This window comes from Bombina bombina, chromosome 7 (assembly GCF_027579735.1).
Source record: "Bombina bombina isolate aBomBom1 chromosome 7, aBomBom1.pri, whole genome shotgun sequence".
Lineage (NCBI taxonomy): Eukaryota > Metazoa > Chordata > Amphibia > Anura > Bombinatoridae > Bombina > Bombina bombina.
Window position 1 is genome coordinate 256,357,383 of NC_069505.1, and position 24,473 is coordinate 256,381,855.

The 24,473-nt window shown below is 36.8% G+C and overlaps 1 protein-coding gene across 1 annotated transcript in view; it reads right to left on the reverse strand.

The window, feature by feature from the left end:
- KLHDC8B (kelch domain containing 8B) overlaps positions 1-24,473 on the reverse strand; it is a 260,084-nt gene that overhangs the window by 222,530 nt on the left and 13,081 nt on the right. The window lies entirely within an intron of this gene.

The window sequence follows — 24,473 nt, forward strand, 5'->3', positions numbered from 1 at the left end:
AGTCAGTAAGTATAAGTACTGTCAGTGTGTCCAGTAAGTATAAGTACTGTCAGTGTATTCAGTAAGCATAAGTACTGTCTGTGTGTTCAGCAAGTATAAGTACTGTCAGTGTGTCCAGTAAGTATAAGTACTATCAGTGTGTTCAGTAAGCATAACTACTGTCAGTGTGTTCAGCAATTATAAGTACTGTCAGTGAGTTCAGCAAGTATAAGTACTGTCAGTGTGTTCAGCAAGTATAAGTACTGTATGTGTGTTCAGCAAGAATAAGTACTGTCTGTGTGTTCAGCAAGTATAAGTACTGTCTGTGTGTTCAGCAAGTATAAGTACTGTCTGTATGTTCAGCAAGTATAAATACTGTCAGTGTGTCCAGTAAGTATAAGTACTGTCAGTGTGTTCAGCAAGTATAAGTACTGTCTGTGTGTTCAGCAGGTATAAGTACTGTCTGTGTGTTCAGCAAGTATAAGTACTGTCTGTGTGTTCAGCAGGTATAAGTACTGTCTGTGTGTTCAGCAAGTATAAGTACTGTCAGTGTGTTCAGTAAGTATAAGTACCGTCTGTGTGTTCAGTAAGCATAAGTACTGTCAATGTGTTCAGTAAGTATAAGTACTGTCTGTGTGTTCAGCAAGTATAAGTACTGTCAGTGTGTTCAGTAAGTATAAGTACTGTCTGTGTGTTCAGTAAGCATAAGTACTGTCAGTGTGTTCAGCAAGTATAAGTATTGTCCGTGTGTTCAGCAAGCATAAGTACTGTTAGTGTGTTCAGCAAGTATAAGTATTGTCCGTGTGTTCAACAAGCATAACTACTGTCAGTGTGTTCAGTAAGTACAAGTACTGTCAGTGTGTTCAGTAAGTACAAGTACTGTCAGTGTGTTCAGTAAGTATAAGTACTGTCAGTGTGTTATGCAAGCATAACTATTGTCAGTGTGTTCAGTAAGTATAAGTACTGTCAGTGTGTTCAGCAAGCATAAGTAAATGGTTCTGTCGTTTATACCCCAGAAGCTCAAAATCTTTACCTTCCAGCAACAGCACAAAATTGTTATTTTCCTCAAGGAGACATGAAACCCAACATTTATCTTTCATGATTCAGATAGAGCATACAATTGTAAACAACTTTTAAATGTACTTCTAGTATCTAATTTGCTGAGTTTCCTCTGTATCCTTTGTTGAGAAGCGTACTGAGATAGGCTCAGGAGCTGGGAGCTGGCTGTTGATTAGTGGCTGCACATATATGCCTCTTGTAATTGGCTTTCCAATGTGTTCCACTAGCTCCCAGTAGCTGCTCCTTCAACAAAGAATAACAAAAGAATGAAACAAAATAGAAATAATAATAATAGAAATAAATTAGAAAGTTGGTTCAAATGCTATGGTTCGTCTAATAATGAAAGAAAAATATGGAGTTTCATTTCCCTTTAAAGTCTAGCGGTAAGCTGTGTGTAGCCACCAATCACCAGCTAGCTTCAGTAATGTAGGATATGTAAATATTGTTTTTAAAGAAGTTTGCCAAGAAAACAAAGTGAATTGGAAAATAGCAGTGAATTTAAAAGTGTCTTAAAATTACATGCTCTGTCTGAATCCTGCAAGTTTTGTTTTAACTTCCCTATCCTGTTAAAGGGACAGTCAACACCAGAATTGTTTGTTGTTTTAAGAGATAGATAATCCCTTAATTATCAATTCCACCGTTTTGCATAACCAACACAGTTACAATAATACATGTTTTACCTCTGTAATTATTGTATCTAAGCCTCAGCAGACTGCCCCCTTATTTTAGTTCTTTTGACAGACTTGTATTTTAGCCAATCAGAGCTGTCTCCGTGGTAAATTCACTTGCATGAGCTCAATGTTATCTATATGAAACACGTGAACTAATGCCCTCTAGTGGTGAAAAACTATCAAAATGCATTTAGATTAGAGGCGGCCTTCAAGGTCTAAGAAATTAGCATATGAACCTCCTAGGTTTAGCTTTCAACTAAGAATACCAAGAGAACAAAGCAAAATTGGTGATAAAAGTAAATTGGAAAGTTGTTGACATTACATGCCCTATTTGAAACATGAAAAAAAAATTTGGACTTGACTGTCCCTTTAAGTCATGTGCACAAGCTAGGGAGGGACGTGTACTTCCTGCCTTGTGACCGCCTATGCTGGTGACGTTTCCTGTTTTCTATATTGCAGACATACTTCCTATTGTATTTAGTTGCACTACTATACATTTAAATTACAGCTGTTCTGCTATTTTACTATGTTATGATTTTGTGTGTCCGCCTTTATTGCTGCACAATGTATGTAAGTCACACAATTCTCTAGTGATCTTCTGCTTTTATGTAACCCTAGCCTTATGTCTGAATACTTTAAATCAGGGGGTTAAGTGCTGTTAATCCCAGTTGGGACATTCCATTCAATAGCATTATTTGAGTTGTATTATCTGGGGAGAAGAAGACAAATTAACCATGAACTGGCCAATTGACCTAAAGATAAATAGTCTTCCGAATGCATATGCATCTGTCTATCTGCATATTATTCTCATTAGATGCTATTGCAGGAAAGAATTGCCAGCAGCAATGACACAACCTACTGAAAGAATAGGTGGAATTAAAGAGCTGATTGGTTGTCTCTTGTATAAAGGCTCTATCAGTATTAAAAAGGATTAACTTAATATCATTTAGTGATAACAGAATATCTATATCTTCAATGTTTCAGGAAATATTTAAAATGTAAAACTTAGAAATTTAGATGAATCTATTGTATATAGAATTAAAAACTGCTCTGCTCTGTCCATATAAATATTTGGAAGCTTTTCAGACAATCTCCTATTAACAGTCTTAGAACAGTCTATTATTAAAATGTGCAACCCTTTAAGAACTGAGCCTTCCTGTTGAGGGGTCCATCCGATAAAAATCGTCGCCCGCAAAAGCCGGCGACGCCAATATTTGCGCAGGTTTGGTATCACATATACGGCGTAACCTAGAAGTTACGCGCGTATATTTCTGCCGTCGCCCGTAGTTTTTTGGGCTATAGGCAGGTATACCAAACCCGTGCAGTTTGGTATCCAATATGCAGCGTAAGGACTTACGTGGCGAAAATGGAGAAAACTTACTCCATTTTCACCTCGCCACAAAAAGCAGCCGTAAGAAGCCTTACGCTGACTATTGGAGCCCCGTAACTCCCTAAACTGGCTGCTAAAATAAACCTAACACCTAACGCATGCGCAATGTCTATCTACCTGTCAACTGCGATCCCCTCCCCCCCCCGAAATCCCTAATAAAGTTATTAACCCCTAAACCGCCGCTCCCGGACCCCGCCGCCATCTACATAAACTAACCCCCTACTGTGAGCCCCTAAAACCGCCGCCATCTACCTTATCTATCCCCTAATTAGAACCCCTTACACCGCTGTCATCTACCTTATCTATCCCCTAATCTGACCCCTTACACCGCCGCCACCTATATAAAAATGATTAATCCCTAATCTAATCCCCCTATACCGCCGCCAGCTATATTAATATTATTAACCCCTAATGTAAGCCACTTACACCGCCGCCATCTCTATTAAAATGATTAATCCCTTATTTAATCTACCTACCCCGCCGCCAGCTATATTATCTATATTAACCCTAAGTATATTATAGTTAATATAGGTATTACATTATATATATTAACTATATTAACCCTAATTATATTAGGGTTAATATAGTTAATATAGTTACTATAGTATTTATATTAACTATATTAACTCTATCTAACCCTAACACCCCTAACTAAATTTATATTAAATTAATCTAATTCATTTATAAACTAAAATATTCCTATTTAAATCTAAATACTTACCTATAAAATAAACCCTAAGATAGCTACAATATAATTAATAATTACATTGTAGCTATGTTAGGGTTAATATTTATTTTACAGGTAAATTGTTAATTATTTTAACTAGGTATAATAGCTATTAAATAGTTATTAACTATTTAATATCTACCTAGTTAAAATAATTACCCAATTACCTGTAAAATAAATCCTAACCTAAGTTACAAATACACCTACACTATCAATAAATTTAATAAACTACAAACATCTATCTAAAAATACAATTAAATTAACTAAACTACAAAAAAAAAAAAACACTAAATTACAAAAAATAAAAAAAAGATTACAAGATTTTTAAGCTAATTACACCTATTCTAAGCCCCCTAATAAAATAATAAACCCCCAAAATAAAAAAAATTCCCTGCCCTATTCTAAATTAAACAAATTTCAAAGCTCTTTACCTTACCAGCCCTTAAAAGGGCCTTTTGTGGGGCATGCCCCAAAGAATTCAGCTCTTTTGCATACAAATACAATACCCCCCCCCCCATTACAACCCACCACCCACATACCCCTATTCTAAAACCACCCAAACCCCCCTTAAAAAAGCCTAACACTACCCCCCTGAAGATCTCCCTACCTTGTCTTCACCACACCGGGCCGAACGCCTGATCCGATCCGGGCGATGTCTTCCTCCAAGCGGCAGCAAAGTCTTTATTCTTCCGGCGGCATCTTCAATCTTCTTTCTTCGCTCCGCCGCCGCGGAGCATCCATCCCGGCCGACTGCTGAACTACGAATGAGGTACCTTTAAATGACGTCATCCAAGATGGCGTCCGCCGAATTCCGATTGGCTGATAGGATTCTATCAGCCAATCGGAATTAAGTTAGAAAAATCTGATTGGCTGATTGAATCAGCCAATCAGATTCAAGTTCAATCCGATTGGCTGATCCGAACAGCCAATCAGATTGAGCTTGCATTCTATTGGCTGATCGGAACAGCCAATAGAATGCGAGCTCAATCTGATTGGCTGATTGGATCAGCCAATCGGATTGAACTTGAATCTGATTGGCTGATTCAATCAGCCAATCAGATTTTTCTAACTTAATTCCGATTGGCTGATAGAATCCTATCAGCCAATCGGAATTCGGCGGACGCCATCTTGGATGACGTCATTTAAAGGTACCTCATTCGTAGTTCAGCAGTCGGCCGGGATGGATGCTCCGCGGCGGCGGAGCGAAGAAAGAAGATTGAAGATGCCGCCGGAAGAATGAAGACTTTGCTGCCGCTTGGAGGAAGACGTCGCCGGATGAAGAATTCTTCTTTGCCGCTTGGAGGAAGACATCGCCGGAGGAAGAATTCTTCTTTGCCGCTTGGAGGAAGACATCGCCCGGATCGGATCAGGAGTTCGGCCCGGTGTGGTGAAGACAAGGTAGGGAGATCTTCAGGGGGGTAGTGTTAGGCTTTTTTAAGGGGGGTTTGGGTGGTTTTAGAATAGGGGTATGTGGGTGGTGGGTTGTAATGGGGGGGGGTATTGAATTTGTATGCAAAAGAGCTGAATTCTTTGGGGCATGCCCCACAAAAGGCCCTTTTAAGGGCTGGTAAGGTAAAGAGCTTTGAAATTTGTTTAATTTAGAATAGGGCAGGGAATTTTTTTTATTTTGGGGGTTTATTATTTTATTAGGGGGCTTAGAATAGGTGTAATTAGCTTAAAAATCTTGTAATCTTTTTTTTATTGTTTGTAATTTAGTGTTTGTTTTTTTTTGTAGTTTAGTTAATTTAATTGTATTTTTAGATAGATGTTTGTAGTTTATTAAATTTATTGATAGTGTAGGTGTATTTGTAACTTAGGTTAGGATTTATTTTACAGGTAATTGGGTAATTATTTTAACTAGGTAGATATTAAATAGTTAATAACTATTTAATAGCTATTATACCTAGTTAAAATAATTAACAATTTACCTGTAAAATAAATATTAACCCTAACATAGCTACAATGTAATTATTAATTATATTGTAGCTATCTTAGGGTTTATTTTATAGGTAAGTATTTAGATTTAAATAGGAATATTTTAGTTTATAAATGAATTAGATTAATTTAATATAAATTTAGTTAGGGTTAGATAAAGTTAATATAGTTAATATAAATACTATAGTAACTATATTAACTATATTAACCCTAATATAATTAGGGTTAATATAGTTAATATATATAATGTAATACCTATATTAACTATAATATACTTAGGGTTAATATAGATAATATAGCTGGCGGCGGGGTAGGTAGATTAAATTAGGGGTTAATCATTTTAATAGAGATGGCGGCGGTGTAAGGGGCTTACATTAGGGGTTAATAATTTTAATATAGATGGCGGCGGTGTTAGGGGCTCACTTTAGGGGGTTATAGATATAATATAGCTGGCGGCGGGGTACAGGAGCGGCGGTTTAGGGGTTAATAACTTTATTAGGTTGCGGCGGGGTACGGGAGCGGCGGTTTAGGGGTTAATAGCTTTTTTATTGTTAGGCTAGTGAGGGGGGATAGCAGATAGAGGGTTAGACGTGTCGGGCTATGTTAGGGAGGCGTGTTAGACTTGTCGGGCTATGTTAGGGAGGCGTGTTAGACAGTGCGGGTGTTTTAGACTTTAGTCAGGTTTTATAGGCGCCGGCAGTTTCTAACCTGCCGCAAGTCACTGGCGACGCCAGAAATTTGTACTTGCGCAGATTTCTGGACATCGCTGGTTTGTCAGACTTACGGCACGTTAGCATCTGACGGCGACTTATATGGGATAGCTCGAGTTGCGAGCTGAAACTGCGGGCGACGCCGGTTCCCTCGCTTGCGCTGCAAACTGCGATCTATATCGGATCGCGCCCTGAGTGTGTGATTTCTACCTGCATTATTTCAGGTCGTATGTCCACAACATGTCTGTGGGGTTTCACCTTCAGTCACACACATTGGTGTGGGGGTCTATTTTGTTTGGGGTTAAGTCCCCTGACACCACAACAATACAGCCCCATGTTATTCTCTTGAATTCACAAAGAGATCCACAATTAAACAGAAAAAAATAATAAAAATATTTATCATATAACAAAAATATTTTGGAAAGAGAATGAAGTGCTTTTAATAAACAGTTTCGCTCCTCTAATCATGGAGAAAAACAATTTTGACCTCCATTAAGGAGTATTGGTGCAGGCCCATAAAACGTAAATTACATATAAAAATCAAGAAAAAGAAATATTGGAGGAGGATAAGGTACCCCTTTCTCCATAAAGTAAGGGAAATCTGCACTCTTTATAAATTCAAATCAAGTTTTTATTTAGACAATTGTCCTTTAATTCATCAAAAATGATGTCTACACATACCAAACTTGCAAACAAACATATTCATAATAAGGGTGGTACCACCTATAATGTAAATTATAGCACACACAATTGGGGCTAATGTTATATGCAAACATTTAAGAAAAAAATCAGATTGATCAAGTTTATTTCGATACAAAATAACATAGTTTGACTGCAAATTTTATTTAAAGTGCAGCCTATGTTGCAAAAATAATATTTTTCTTTTACACATAAAACGTAGCAAATCATTCTAATAATGAATAATATGGAACCCACAGTGTAATGCTTATATTCTGTATGAAGTCACAGGAGAGGCCGAATCAGACTGTGAAGTGTCAGAAGATATATATAATTTATCACTACGCTTGTGTATAACTGTCTCTGTATTATTTGTTACATATAGTTTACAGAGCATTTCTTTACAATTTCAGCAGTGATGCTGTTTACTAAATTCATCCAATATGGTGGGAAATGACAGTGAGTTTTGCAAAAGTAAAACCTTTCTGGGCTTCTCCATAATAATTTGAAAATGTTGCTTATAAATGAATGAATGAATGAATTGGGTACTTGTCAAGTGCGGCTAATCACCCTTAAGGGTCTCAAGGCGCTGATCATTTTATCAACCTCGGAAGGATGAAAGGCTGAGTGGACCTCGCCGGGGGATCGAACCTGCAACCCTTGGGTTGCTACAGAGCTCAGCCACAGTGCCTTAGCATGCTGACCTAGTTGTTGTAGAATTGAATAAGTGAAAACTGGCCCAGTAAGAGTGTTTTTAAGTACTGAGATTTTACATTGTGTTAAAACAAACAGGACTGGCCATGATACGTATAAGACCATTTTTATTACAAAGCCACTAGTGTTAGAAGTGCTGCTCATAAACAATAGATGATTGTGAAACACTGACAACAGCTGTTAGCAATCTCTGTATTTATTAACTATCACTCCCGGTAGAATCGATCCTTGCTGACCCGCTTATTACAGGTCTTCTTACTAAGGGGTACATTATGAGTGCAGCGCTAACTGTTGAGCTCGTACGCTAAGGGGTTTATCACGGGTGTTTGCGTGCATCGGGTGTAGCGCTCGTATTACAAGTTTAAAGTAAATGTGATCCCTTAAGTGCAATTGAAGTTAACGCACGTCGGGTTAGCACAACCTCAGAACTCTTGCTGTTACGTGAAAAAAAAGGGTCACAAAACACATCAAAAATACATTATAAAGTACAATTACACTCATAATAACAGCAGCTATAATAACATCTAATAAAAATGATTAAAAACAAATATTACACAAAAAGTTATAAGGGTTCAAAGATAGGAAGTCTCGGGGTGTTAGAAAAAAAAAGCAGTCAAACGGCTTTAACATAGAGATACATACATATACATGTCTAAAGACGGATATGTATGTGTATATATATATATATATATATATATATATATATATATATGTTTATAAATGTGTACATATGTATTTATATGTGTATATATGTATTTACAGACATATATACACATATAAACACATAAATTCATATGTATACATATACAGACATATTTATTTATTTATAAAATATTTTACCAGGTAGGATACATTGAGATTTCTCTCGTTTTCAAGTATATCCTGGGATCACAAAACATTGCAATTGATACAATAGGGTACAATAAAATACAAAAACAATAATAATACACAATATATGCAAAAATTAACATAGAACAGGTAGGAAATATATAATCAACCATGACAGGTGTATTCTGTTTTGAGATATATAGAGAGGGATCTCTTAAAGGATATTAGGCTTGGGGAAGGTTTGAAAGTGTGCGGGAGGTCATTCCATAATTGTAGTGCTCTGTAGGAAAAGGAGGATTGAGCTGCTTTCTTTTTGTATTGAGGCATATATACACATATAAACAGATACATACATATGCATACATATACAGACATATATACACATATAAACAGATACATACATATGCATACATATACAGACATATATACACATATAAACAGATACATACATATGCATACATATACAGACATATATACACATATAAACACATACATATATATGTATACATATACAGACATATATACAAATATAAACACATACATACATATGTATACATATACAGTCATATATACACATATAAACACATACATACATATGTATACATATACAGACATATATATACACATATAAACACAAACATATGTATTCATAAAGTTCATTGGAGTCCTTTGCAGTTGAAAAATCCCATTATGTGTTTTATATACATATAAACACATACATATATGTATACATATACAGACATATATACAAATATAAACACATACATACATATGTATACATATACAGACATATATATACACATATAAACACAAACATATGTATACATATACAGACATATACTGTATACACATATAAACACATACATACATATGTATACATATACAGACAAATATACACATATAAACACATACATACATATGCATACATATACAGTCATATATACACATATAAACACATACATACATATGTTTACATATATAGATATATATATAGAAGTTCATTGGAGTCCTTTGCAGTTGAAAAATCCCATTATGCAATATTCATATTTAATAAAGGTTTAACTATGTAATTACTGTAAATATTTCATATTCCAATGTTCTGCACATAGCAGAATATGTGTAAGTGTTTCTAAATAGATATTCCTATATATATATCTGTATTTATCCAAAAAAACATCATTCATATACTGTGTACATGATTGGCTATGACTTAAGGGTGGTTAGTATTTAAAGGTGGAGGGTAGCTGTATGTGTTATGTCTGTCCTGGCTTATGTTTACCATTGACAAAAGCCCATGTGAGGGCTGAAACAATTGGTTATTTACACATTAAACAGATTATAAATTCTTGCTGTGCCTGCTGTGTGAAGTTTTTGCTGGATACGGAACCCATCCATTTGGATCCTTCACCACTTGCTACTGTTTGTTTGTTTAGCAGTGCACCAGGTGATTGCTGATGTGAGGAGTGCCTTTTCCACAACGCTCTTTATATATATATACATACACAAATATGTATGTATGAAAAAAAGAACATATTCTTCTACATGAAGAATATTGGAATGTGAAATATTCATATCTCCATGTCTGGCTAGCGCACTTAAAAATATACAACCGGGTGTGTGCAAGTAGCATGTAAATTGGCCCTTAATCTCTCCCTATCAATTTTAATGTAGAAATTTTTAAAAATATAAAAAATTAAGAATTTGTATTATTTTTTTTAATATTTTTTATTTAGGGCATTATTCTAACAATCATATTTAATGTTAATATGAATATACTTTCCTTTATTTGCAAATATTATAGTTTCCAGACACATTTTATTGCTTGTGATACTTTAAATAAATGTACCAACTGTGAATTAGTATAGCCTTCTGGATATCGACGCGTTTCGCTCTGCTGTGTAGCTTACCTGTCACTGTGTCACTGGCATGCAAGTGAATACCATTTCAATGCATAGTCTCGTTGCTATGGAGTCTCCCAGGAGACAAGTGATTAAAATTAGATTTAATCTATTTCTTTCTGTTTGTAGTATTTACATGTGGGTTTTAGTGAAGCAAAGAAGGCTGAGAAAACCACACAGTTTCATTAACTAAGATCTGCCTGTATTAAATATCCACATGTTCATGCTATTTTACCCGATGGCAGACATAAGAAAAAAAGAATAGTTTATGTATATAATAGTGGAGTGATAAAAAGGGACTTTGTATGCCTTGGATTTGAAATGTGCATATCTTTCTGGTAATCAAGAGGTTAAAAAAGAGCTTTTCTGAAAAGTTAATTGCTGGTTTCTAGAAAGAAGATTTGCCTCAAACAAATCTTTAAAAAATTGTAATGATAAATGAATGACAGTAAAAAAAAAAAAGCATTATACATATGAGAAGTCTTTAAATGTCCTAAAATTATAAGTATGTTTTGCATGAGAAAAAGCACTGTTTTCAATTTTAATCTAATATGAAGCAAACATTTGTTCATGAAATAAATAATGTAGTCAAAGCAGAGGCTAACCTGTGAATAATATTCAGGGGTGCTTTTTAAAAATATATTCATTGTTTAAATAATCAAAAATGAAGTGGTAAGTTATTGAGATCAATTTATTAAGCAGCGGATGCTACATCGAAGCCCCCATTGTTTCAGGTCAATCCGAAATGGAAGTTAAAGAAACAGCGGTCATAAGACTGCTCCTTGTGGCGAACTGAAATCATCCCGATACCATACGATCGGGATGATTGACGGCCCCTTCTAGCGGCCAATTGGCCACGAGTAAGCAGGGGGCAGCATTGCACAATCATTTCACCAGAAATGATTGTGCAATGTTAAAAACGCTGTTGGCATTTAGCGAGGTCAATCGGACATGATTTGTTGCAGCGAATCATGTCTGCTCGACCTTTGGTAAATCTACCCCTTAGTCTCTATAAAGCAATCGGCGTTGCCATGTTGTAACCTAGGTTTTCTTCTTTGCTGAAGCCAATCAGGGAGAGTTAGAAATGGGTCACTAGAGTGTGCAACCAATGACTGTGTGGAATAAAGCAGTGTTAAAGGGACATAAAAACTCCAAAATATCCTTCATAATTCAGAAACAACATACCATTTTAAACAACTTTCCAAATTACTTCTGTTATCTAATTTGATTAATTCTCTTGTTATCTTTTGTTAAAAAAACATACCTAGGTAGGAACAGAAGCTGTGAGTTATCACCTGAATAGTTGCTGCACATATATTCCTCTTTTCATTGGCTTACTGATGTGTTCACCTCCTAGTGCATTGCTGCTCATTTTTTTTCCTTTCAATTTAGGACCATATAGCTCGATATATCAAGCAAGGGCAGACAGGGGCGTACATATGCACCCCTGCCTGCCGAAGCTCACCTCTGGCTGGAGCAATCTGCTGCCAGAAATCAGCATTGCACAAGAGCGCTATTTTGCGCTCTTGTGCAACACCACAACCTGCCACCGCACAGTCAATCATGCACAGGCAGGAGCTGTCAATCTCCCCGGTCGGATTAAACTGGGGAGATTGAAATTCTCCACCTAATAGGTAGAGAAGAGGATAGGCAGCACAGTTCTTATACTTACTGAATACACTGACAGTACTTATACTTACTGAATACACTGACAGTACTTATACTTACTGAGTATACTGACTGTACTTATACTTACTGAATACACTGACAATACTTATACTTACTGAACACACTGACAGTACTTATACTTGCTGAATACACTGACAATACTTATACTTACTGAACACACTGACAGTAGTTATGCTTGCTGAATACACTGACAGTACTCATACTTACTGAATACACTGACAGTACTTATACTTGCTGAACACACTGACAGTACTTATACTTACTGAATACACTGACAGTACTTATACTTGTTGAATACACTGACAGTACGTATACTTACTGAATACACTGACAGTAGTTATGCTTGCTGAATACACTGCCAGTACTTATACTTACTGAATATACTGACAGAACTTATACTTACTGAACACACAGACAGTACGTATACTTACTGAATACACTGACAGTAGTTATACTTACTGAACACACTGACAGTACTTATACTTGCTGAATACACTGACAATACTTATACTTACTGAATACACTGACAGTAGTTATACTTGCTGAATACACTGCCAGTACTTATACTTACTGAATATACTGACAGTACTTATACTTACTGAATACACTGACAATACTTATGCTTACTGAATACACTGACAGTAGTTATACTTGCTGAATACACTGACAGTACTTATACTTACTGAATACACTGACAGTACTCATACTTACTGAATACACTGACAGTACTTATACTTGCTGAACACACTGACAGTACTTATACTTACTGAATACACTGACAATACTTATACTTACTGAATACACTGACAATACTTATACTTACTGAATACATTGACAGTAGTTATACTTGCTGAATACACTGCCAGTACTTATACTTACTGAATATACTGACAGTACTTATACTTACTGAATACACTGACAATACTTATACTTACTGAATACACTGACAGTAGTTATACTTGCTGAATACACTGACAGTACTTATACTTACTGAATACACTGACAGTACTCATACTTACTGAATACACTGACAGTACTTATACTTGCTGAACACACTGACAGTACTTATACTTACTGAATACACTGACAATACTTATACTTACTGAATACATTGACAGTACTTATACTTACTGAATACACTGACAATACATACACTTACTGAATAAACTGACAGTACTTATACTTACTGAATACACTGACCGTACATATACTTACTGAATACACTGACAGTAATTATATTTGCTGAATACACTGACAGTACTTATACTTGCTGAATACACTGACAATACTTATACTTACTGAATACACTGACAGTACTTATAATTGCTGAATAAACTGACAGTACTTATAATTGCCGAAAACACTGACAGTACTTATACTTAATGAACACACTGACAATACTTATACTTACTGGACACACGTCTGAAGCTCCTGAGCTTACCTCAGTATGTTCTCACAGTAAGGAAATAAGAAATTTAACAAATACCAAGACAAAGATGCCTTGATACCAGAGAGAAAAGTATTAGTTCTCTTTATTAATCAAAGCAAATTCCTTTTGATTTCTGTGGCCTCTATTTATCAAGCCATCAACTTACCTGCATTCAACGGCACCAATATGCTCAGCTAAGATCGCCTAACATCGCTGCCGCAGACCTGAATACGTTCTCCAAAATTATCAAAAAAGCTGTCAAAAAGCGGTGCGGCTTTTTTTCAGCTTTCTTGATATATTGTCACTAAACACCCACATTATACTACACTGTTTTACCCCTATACCGCCGCTCCCGGACCCCGCCGCAACTAAATAAAGTTATTAACCCCTAAACCACAGCTCCCGGAGCCCACCGCAACTCTAATAAATGTATTAACCCCTAAACCACTGCTCCCGGAGCCCACCGTCACCTACATTATACATATTAACCCCTGATCTGCCGCCCCCTATACCGCCACCACCTACATAAAGTTATTAACCCCTATCCTGCCGCTCCCAGACCCCGACGCAACTAAATAAAGGGTTTAACCCCTAAACCGCTGCTCCTGGAGCCCACCGCCACCTACATTATATTTATTAACCCCTAATCTGCCCCCCTACACCACCGCCACCTACATTATATTTATTAACCCCTAATCTGCCCCCCTACACCGTCGCCAGTATATTAAATTTATTAACCCCTAGATTATAATTCTAACCCTAACTCTAACACCCCCTAACGTAAATATAATTTAAATAAATCTAAATAAATATTCCTAGCATTAAATAAATTATTCCTATTTAAAACTAAATACTTACCTGTAAAATAAACCCTAAGATAGGTACAATATAACTAATAGTTACATTGTAGCTATGTTAGGATTTATTTTTATTTTACAGGCAACTTTGTATTTATTTTAACTAGGTACAATAGTTACTAAATAGTTATTAACTATTTAATAGCTACCTAGTTAAAATAAAGACAAAATTACCTGTAAAATAAAACCTAACCTAAGTTACAATTACACCTAACACTAAACCATAATTAAATTAAGTACCTACATTAAATACAATTAAAGGGACATGAAACCCAATTTTTTTTCTTTCGTGATTTAGAAAGAGCATGTCATTTTAAACAACTTTCTAATTTACTTCTATTATCTAATTTGCTTCATTCTCTTGATATCACTTGCTGAAAAGCATACCTAAATATGGTCAGTAGCTGCTGATTGGTTGCTGCACATAGAGGCCTTGTATGATTGGCTCACATATGTGCATTGCTATTTCTTCAACAAAGAATATCTAAAGAATTGAGCAAATTAGATAATAGAAGTAAATTGGAAAGTTGTTTAACCCCTTAATGACCGCAGCACTTTTCCATTTTCTGTCCGTTTGGGACCAAGGCTATTTTTACATTTTTGCAGTGTTTGTGTTTAGCTGTAATTTTCCTCTTACTCATTTACTGTACCCACACATATTATATACCGTTTTTCTCGCCATTAAATGGACTTTCTAAAGATACCATTATTTTCATCATATCTTATAATTTACTATAAAAAAAATTATAAAATATGAGGAAAAATTGAAAAAAAATACACTTTTTCTAACTTTGACCCCCAAAATCTGTTACATATCTACAACCACCAAAAAACACCCATGCTAAATAGTTTCTAAATTTTGTCCTGAGTTTAGAAATACCCAATGTTTACATGTTCTTTACTTTTTTTGCAAGTTATAGGGCCATAAATACAAGTAGCACTTTGCTATTTCCAAACCCCTTTTTTTCAAAATTAGCGCTAGTTACATTAGAACCCTGATATCTTTCAGGAATCTCTGAATATCCATTGACATGTATATATTTTTTTTTAGTAGACAACCCAAAGTATTGATCTAGGCCCATTTTGGTATATTTCATGCCACCATTTCACCGCCAAATGCGTTAAAACAAAAAAAATTGTTCACTTTTTCACAAATTTTTTCACAAACTTTAGGTTTCTCACTGAAATTATTTACAAACAGCTTGTGCAATTATGGCATAAATGGTTGTAAATTCTTCTCTGGGATCCCCTTTGTTCAGAAATAGCAGACTTATATGGCTTTGGTGTTGCTTTTTGGTAATTAGAATGCCACTAAATGCCACTGCGCACCACACGTGTATTATGCCCAGCAGTGAAGGGGTTAATTAGGGAGCATGTAGGGAGCTTTTTGGGGTAATTTTAGCTTTAGTGTAGTGTAGTAGACAACCCCAAGTATTGATCTAGGCCCATTTTGGTATATTTCATGCCACCATTTCACCGCCAAATGCGATCAAATTAAAAAAAAACGTTAAATTTTTCACAATTTTAGGTTTCTCACTGAAATCATTTACAAACAGCTTGTGCAGTTATGGCACAAATGGTTGTAAATGCTTCTCTGGGATCCCCTTTGTTCAGAAATAGCAGACATATATGGCTTTGGCGTTGCTTTTTGGTATTTAGAAGGCCGCTAAATGCCGCTGCGCATCACACGTGTATTATGGCTAGCAGTGAAGGGGTTAATTAGGTAGCTTGTAGGGAGCTTGCAGGGTTAATATCACATTTAGTGTAGAGCTCAGCCTCCCACCTGAAACATCAGACCCCCTGATCCCTCCCAAACAGCTCTCTTCCCTCCCCCACTCCACAATTGTCCCCGCCATCTTAAGTACTGGCAGAAAGTCTGCCAGTACTAAAATAAAAGCTATGTTTTTTTTGTTTTTTTTTTAAAAAAGCATATTTACATATGCTGCTGTGTACTATCCCCCCCTTAGCCCCCAACCTCACTGATCCCCCCCAAACAGCTCTATAACCCTCCCACTCTAACTTAATCTGCGCCATTTTGGGTACTGGCAGCTGTCTGCCAGTACCCAGTTTAGCAGAAAAAATGGTTTTTTTTTTAGTTTTTATTAAATTTTTCTGCAGTGTAGCTTCCCCCCACAAAAAACCAACCCCCCACCCCTCCATGATCTCTTTTTGTGCTTTTGCACAAACAAGATTTGGCCATTTGTTACCAAAAATTTTTTCCATAGTGTAGCGGTTCCCACCCGCTCCCGCCCCGTGCACGCGCCCGCCCGCCACCCTCCGTGCACGCGCGCGCGCCCGTGCGCGCCCCCTAACGGCCCGCCCCCGATCCCGCCCCCCTTGACGACACAGGGAACACCGATGGCCGCCCACCCGCCTCCCAAGTCGGCTCCCACCCACCAACGATACCGGCCATCGATGTCCGGTGCAGAGAGGGCCACAGAGTGGCTCTCTCTGCATCGGATGGCCGTGTAAGGTTATTGCAGGATGCCTCCATATCGAGGCATCACTGCAATAACCGGAAAGCAGCTGGAAGCGAGCAAGATCGCTTCCAGCTGCTTTCCACACCGAGGACGTGCAGGGTACGTCCTCAGGCATTAACTGCCTTTTTTTTGAGGACGTACCCTGCACGTCCTCGGTCATTAAGGGGTTAAAATTGCATGCCCTATCTGAATCATGAAAGTTTAATTTTGACTAGAATGTCCCTTTAACTACAATGAAATAAAATTAAATAAAATTATATAAAATTAACTAAAGTACCAAAAAAACAAACACTAAATTACAGAAAATAATAAAATAATTACAATAATTTTAAACTAATTACACCTAATCTAATCCCCCTAATAAAATAAAAAGCCCCCCAAAATAATAAAAAGCCCTACCCTATACTAAATTACAAATAGCCCTTAAAAGGGCTTTTTGTGGGGCATTTCCCTAAAGTAAAGTAAAAAAAATTACAATACCCCCCCAACATTAAAACCCACCACCCACACAACCAACCCTACTCTAAAACCCACCCAATCCCCCCTTAATAAAACCTAACACTAACCCCTTGAAGATCACCCTACCTTGAAAAGTCTTCACCCAACCGGGCCGAAGTCCTCAACGAAGCAGGGCGAAGTGGTCCTCCAGATGGGCAGAAGTCTTCATCCAGATGGCATCTTTTATCTTCATCCATCCGGCGCGGAGCGGCTCCATCTTCAAGACATCCGGCGCGGAGCATCCTCTTCTGGCGACGTCTTCAAACAGAATGAATGTTCCTTTAAATTATGTCATCCAAGATGGCCTCCCTTGAATTCCGATTGACTGATAGAATTCTATCAGCCAATCGGAATTAAGGTAGGAAAAATCCTATTGGTTGATGCAATCAGCCAATAGGATTGAGCTTGCATTCTATTGGCTGATTGGAACAGCCAATAGAATGCAAGCTCAATCCTATTGGCTGATTGGATCAGCCAATAGGATTGAACTTCAATCCTATTGGCTGATTGCATCAACCAATAGGATTTTTCCTACCTTAATTCCGATTGGCTGATAGAATTCTATCAGCCAATCAGAATTCAAGGGACGCCATCTTGGATGACGTCATTAAAAGGAACATTCATTCTGTTTGAAGACGTCGCCAGAAGAGGATGCTCCGCGTCGGATGTCTTGAAGATGGAGCCGCTCCGCACCGGAAGGATGAGGATAGAAGATGCCGTCTGGAGGAAGACTTCTGCCCATCTGGAGGACCTCTTCTGCCCAGCTTCGATGAAGACTTCTGCCCGTCTGGAGGACCACTTCGCCCGGCTTCGTTGAGGACTTCGGCCCGGTTGGGTGAAGACTTCTCAAGGTAGGTTGATCTTCAAGGGGTTAGTGTTAGGTTTTTTTAAGGGAGAATTGGGTGGGTTTTAGAGTAGGGTTGGGTGTGTGGGTGGTGGGTTTTAATGTTGGGGGGTATTGTACTTTTTTTACAGGTAAAAGAGCTGATTACTTTGGGGCAATGCCCCGCAAAAAAACCCTTTTAAGGGCTATTTGTAATTTAGTATAGGGTAGGGCTTTTTATTATTTTGGGGGGCTTTTTTATTTTATTAGGAGGATTAGATTAGGTATAAATTAGTTTAAAATTATTGTAATTATTTTATTATTTTCTGTAATTTAGTGTTTATTTTTTTGGTGCTTTAGTTAATTTAATTTAATTTTATTTAATTTTATTTAATTTTATTTAATTGTAGTTAATTGTAGTTAATGTAGGTAATTAATTTAATTATAGTGTAGTGTTAGGTGTAATTGTAATTTAGGTTAGGTTTTATTTTACAGGTAAATTTGTCTTTATTTTAACTAGGTAGCTATTAAATAGTTAATAACTATTTAATAACTATTCTACCTAGTTAAAATAAATACAAACTTGCCTGTAAAATAAAAATATACCCTAAGCTAGCTACAATGTAACTATTAGTTATATTGTAGCTAGATTAGGGTTTATTTTATAGGTAAGTATTTAGTTTTAAATAGGAATCATTTTGGTAATTATAGTAATTTTATTTAGATTTATTTAAATTATAGTTAAGTTAGGGAGGGTTAGGGTTAGACTTAGATTTAGGGGTTAATAACTTTAATATAGTGGCAGCGGTGTAGGGGGGCAGATTAGGGGTTAATAAATATAATGTAGGTGGCGGTGGGCTCAGGCAGCGGTGGTTTAGGGGATAAAAACTTTATTTAGTTGCGGCAGAGTCCGGGAGCGGCAGGATAGGGGTTAATAACTTTAATATAGTGGTGGGGGAAAAGAGTCGGCAGATCAAGGGTTAATATATATAATGTAGGTGACGGTGGGCACAAGGAGCGGCGGTTTAGAGGTTAATACATTTATTAGAGTTGCGGCGGTATAGGGGGGGCAGATTATGGGTTAATATGTATAATGTAGGTGACGGTGGGCTCCGGGAGCGTCAGTTTAGGGGTTAAACACTTTATTTAGTTGCGGCGGTATCGGGGGGGGCAGATTAGGGGTTAATATGTATAATGTAGGTGATGGTGGGCTCCGGGAGCGGCGGCTTAGTAGCGGCGATGTAAGGGGGGCAGATTAGGAGTGTTTAGACTCAGGGTACATGTTAGGGTGTTAGGTGTAGACATTTACCATAGGAATCAATGGGATATTGGGCAGCAGCAAACATGCGCTTTCGCTGCTTTCAGACTCCCATTGATTCCTATGGTATCCGCCGCCTCCAGGGCGGCGGATTGAAAACCTGGTACGCTGGGCCGGAAAAGTGCAGAACGTACCTGCTAGTTATTTGATAACTAGCAAAAGTAGTCAGATTGTGCCGAACTTGCGTTCGGAACATTTGGAGTGACGTAAGCATCGATCTGTGTCGGACTGAGTCCGGCGGATCGTATGTTATGTCACAAAATTCTACTTTTGCCGGTCTGTAGGGTTTGATAACTAAGGCGAATCAGGCTTGCCACAAATACGCTGCAGAATTCCAGTGTATTTGTGGTTGACAGCTTGATAAATAGAGACCTGTATCTCTATTAGATCTTCATTCTAAATAAAGTAAGGTTTAGCCACACCCTCTTTTAAATCTTGTACTTTTTCGTCAATAACACCATTTTACAAATTGCAGCTCTCTTGCAAGCAGTGGTAAAAGGGATATGAAACCCATAAAATTATTTTTGATTCGAGCAGAACATACAATTTAAAAACATTTCCAATGTACTTTTTATCAAATTTGCTTATTCTTTGTTGAAGAAATACCTAGGTAGTTGTCTTTAGCACTAAAGGCAGGAAACAGTGCTGCCATCTATTGCTCTTGCTAATGGATAAAATTTTTGCAAAATATAGTGCTCTAGGCACGTGCACGCTCCTGAGCTTACGTCCCTCCTTTTCAACAAAAGATACCAAGAGAATGAAGACAAATAATAATAGAAGTAAATGAGACAGCTGTTTAACATCACTCTCTCTCCATGAATCATGAAATAAAAGCAACCTTGTCAGCTAATGGAAAAAAAAAGTCTAATGATTTTGCTCCTGATATAAATGATCTGCAGTATTTGTGTTGTCGCTGTAGTACACACGTATAATGGAATGCTACCAATAATAATAATGCAGAGAATCTAATTAGCGTCATCGTTAGCTTATGCCATCTGCTCGCCTCTATAACTTTGGGTTACTTGATCCATCTCAAGACATTTGTTGTGAAAACATTTTCAAACTGCAGTATGTTGATTTACTGTAACAAGCGCCGGCATTTCAGCTACAACGGGAATTTTCTAATCTCCCTTTTCCGTGTAATTGTCTGACAGATATTGTAAGAGACAGCATCAGACACGATGGAGAGGTGTGTGCACATCTGCGCTTGAAAGCAATTGCTTATCCCAACTGGTTTGTCCAAAGTGTGTAGTAATGTATTCTGACATTTCGCTTGCAGAAATTAAATCATAAGATGTGTCCTATATCTTCCCTGACATGAAAAAACTCCAGATGCCTCTATATACATGTACAAGCCTAAATATGCACAGAGTTAAGTCCCAAAGGGCTACAAAATGAGGAATACTGTAGTTCTCAAATATTCATGTCTGCTGTTAACTAAAATGAATCCGGTGTCAGGGACTGTCCCAAATAACTTTAGATAGGGTAGTTAGTAAACATTCTCTAGCTGGAAAAGTATTTGCAATTTAAGATATTATTGTAACTCAAACTAAGGTTGCAGAACAGAGGTCACTCAGTCAATCATGAGATAAACTCCTTACTGGTGGGAGCTCTGAGGCAGCAGATTTTTCAGTGCCTAGGGCCCTAGGGGTCAAAATTAAAGGGATAAGAAAGTCAAAATTATACTGCAAGAATCAGATAGAGCATGTAATTTTAATACACTTTTAAATTAACTTCTATTTTCAAATGTGCCTTGTTCTCTTTATATTCATTGTTGAAAAATAATACGCACATATTCTATACTAGTGGGAGCTAGCTGCTGATTGGTGCCTGCACACATTTGTCTCTTGCGATTTGCTAACTAGTTGTATTCAGTTAGCTGCCAGTAGTGCAATGCTGCTCCTTCAGCAAAGGATAACAAGAGAATGAAGCAAATATTTATAATAGGGGGCTGATTTATCATTGTGCGGGTTGGACATTATGCACTGTAGCGTATCATGTTCGCCGCACATCGATAAATACCAACAGCCTATGCTGTCGGCATTTACAATTGCACAAGCATTTCTTGTGAACTGCTTGTGCAAGGCTGCCCCCCGGCAGATTCACAGCCAATTAGACGCTAGCAGGGGGTGTCAATCATGATTGCTGTCTACCACCTCAGAGATAGCGGATGAGATAAGGAGCTGCTTGATAAATCCACCCCTAGAAGTAAATTGAAACGTTGTTTAAAATGTTATGTTGTATCTGAATCATAAAAGAAAATGTTGGGGTTTCCTATCCCTTTAAACTTTCAGGATTCAGACAAAGCATTTTATTTTAAATATCTTTCTACTTTACTTCTTTTATCAAATTTGATTTGTTTTCCTGGTATCCTTTTGTTGAAGAGTAAACCTAGGTAGTATCAGAAGCCTAAATGCACTACAGATTGGTGGCTGCACGGATCTGCCTCTTGTCATTAGCTCATCAGCCATTATGTAGCATGAGGCTGTATATTCATAGCTGTAATGTTTATTTATTTTTGTATTTATTTATTTTTTGGTAAATTAATTCCATTCATCCAGTCACAATCTCATGCTCTCCCAGAGCTTTCTGTCAGATTATTTTGGACTTGTTTTTATCTAGAAGATATTGTCACATATTCTTGTTTTTTAGTTCTCATAATTGGGAATTTGTGTCTGCAGAAAATAAAACTAAATAAAGTTGAGAAATAAAGGGGATATACCCTATTTTTTCCTTTATAAATCAGACAGAACATACAATTTTAAACAACTTTTCAATTACTTTTGTAAAATCAAATTTGTTAATTCTCTTGGTATCCTTTTTTGAAGGAGCAGCAATGCATTACTGGGAGATAGTAAGCCAGTGACAAGAGACATATCTATGCAGTCACCAATCCGCAGCTAGCTCACCGTAGTGCATTGCTGTGCCTGAGCATACCTGGGTATGCTTTTCAACAAAGGATAACAAAAGAATAAAGCAAATTAGACAATAGAAGTACACTGGAAAGTTGTATAAAATCATGGCATGTTTTATCTGGCACTCTCTTGCGTCTGTACATCTGCTCATACACCTGAGGGAGGAGCGGTCTTTCTGGCACTGGGAAGTGGTGGTTCTAAGCGGTTAAGATTCTGCTTGTCCATCCATATCCATCCAAGACTGGCATCTACTCTTTTGAGTAATTTTACAGCTATTATTACTCAGTTACCCTTTGTAAGAGGTGTTGTAAAAGCATTTGTGACGCTTTTTATATATGTATTTTAATAAATGTTTGCTTTTATAAGATTTGCCTGAGAGTACTGTTTTCCCACCAGTATAAAGTGGGAGTGCGCATTTCCCTGAGCTTGGCCATAAGTTCCAACAAATGTGAGTAATCACTCGTTAAACAAGCAGAACTGTTGCACTATAAGTGATTACAGAGTTACACTATGTTGCATATTTTGTTTCCTTTTCTTTGAGAACACACAGAGGATTACAGAAGAGTGAAGATACCATTCTTAGAAGATTTACATATCCTTATATATGAACTTTTTTCACGGTTCACTTTTTGTATTTCATTATCACATTTATTTTGCATGTTTTATCTGAATCGAGAAAGGTTAATGTTGACTCTACTGTCTCTTTAATCCCATTGCTTCTCTGCAATTCTCTGTACACATAATTAAACCCATACTAAATTTCAAGAAGCTCAATGAATAAAAGTGTTTGGAGTGGAATAAATCTGCACAAGGACCTAAGTGTGAGAAGGGAATGGGCAAGCAGTAAAAATAGAAGTGAAACCTATAATGGTATTGTTTTGGTTTAAATAAACAATTTAATGGTTATCATTAGGGTAATAATTACTTTTGTTTAGTTAAATAAAACTATTTAAATTGTTATTATTAAGGCAAGGATAATAAAGTACAGTTGAAAAGTTGACCAAATATGAATGATTAAGCTATTGAACTAGAGAAAGTTCCCCTCCCAATGATTTCATATTGATCTATGTATTTCTAAAGGTATATAACTAAATTGGTCATTTTCTGATATAACTGGAAGTTATTCTTCTAAAAATTAAACCTTTATGTATAAAACTATCATTTTTAATCAATTTTACCGACTAGTGATTTAAATTGTGATTTCATTTGTGATTAAAATTGCTTTGATTTAAATCATATCCACCCTGGTTACACCTAAGGTTAGAGCTTTTGTTAGACTTTCTAACTTTACTTATTACAAATAAAGCCTCACTGTATGAGACACAGAAAACCAGTGAGGTGTTAACCCTCAGGGTGCTGTTGCGACATTTACAACAAAGCCCCTTTCCTTTAGTTTTGTGCTTACCCATAATGCAGAGTGAGGCTGTTTTATAGCATTGTAGCTCGGTGAGACTGGTGCCAGAGTTGGTGAAATTACTAGAAGCACAGTAAGTATAGTCTTTACCATGCTGCAGATGCTCTTTGTGCATCCGGATATAGCCACGTGCAACACTGATAAAAGCTGCTCTTGTAACCAAAAATTCAATTTGCCAACCATCGGCTAGAAATCTGTTTGCATTCATGTGTGTAACTCTGTGTGTGTCTATGTATTTATTCATGTGTGTAACTCTGTGTGTATTCATTCATGTGTGTAACTCTGTGTGTGATTATTTATGTATTCATTCATGTGTGTAACTGTGTGTGTGTGTGTGTTTGTGTCTATGTATTAATTCATGTGTGTAACTCTGTGTGTGTGTGTGTATTCATTCATGTGTGTAACTCTGTGTGTGCGTGTCTATGTATGTATGTATTTATTTGTATAACTCTGTATGTGTG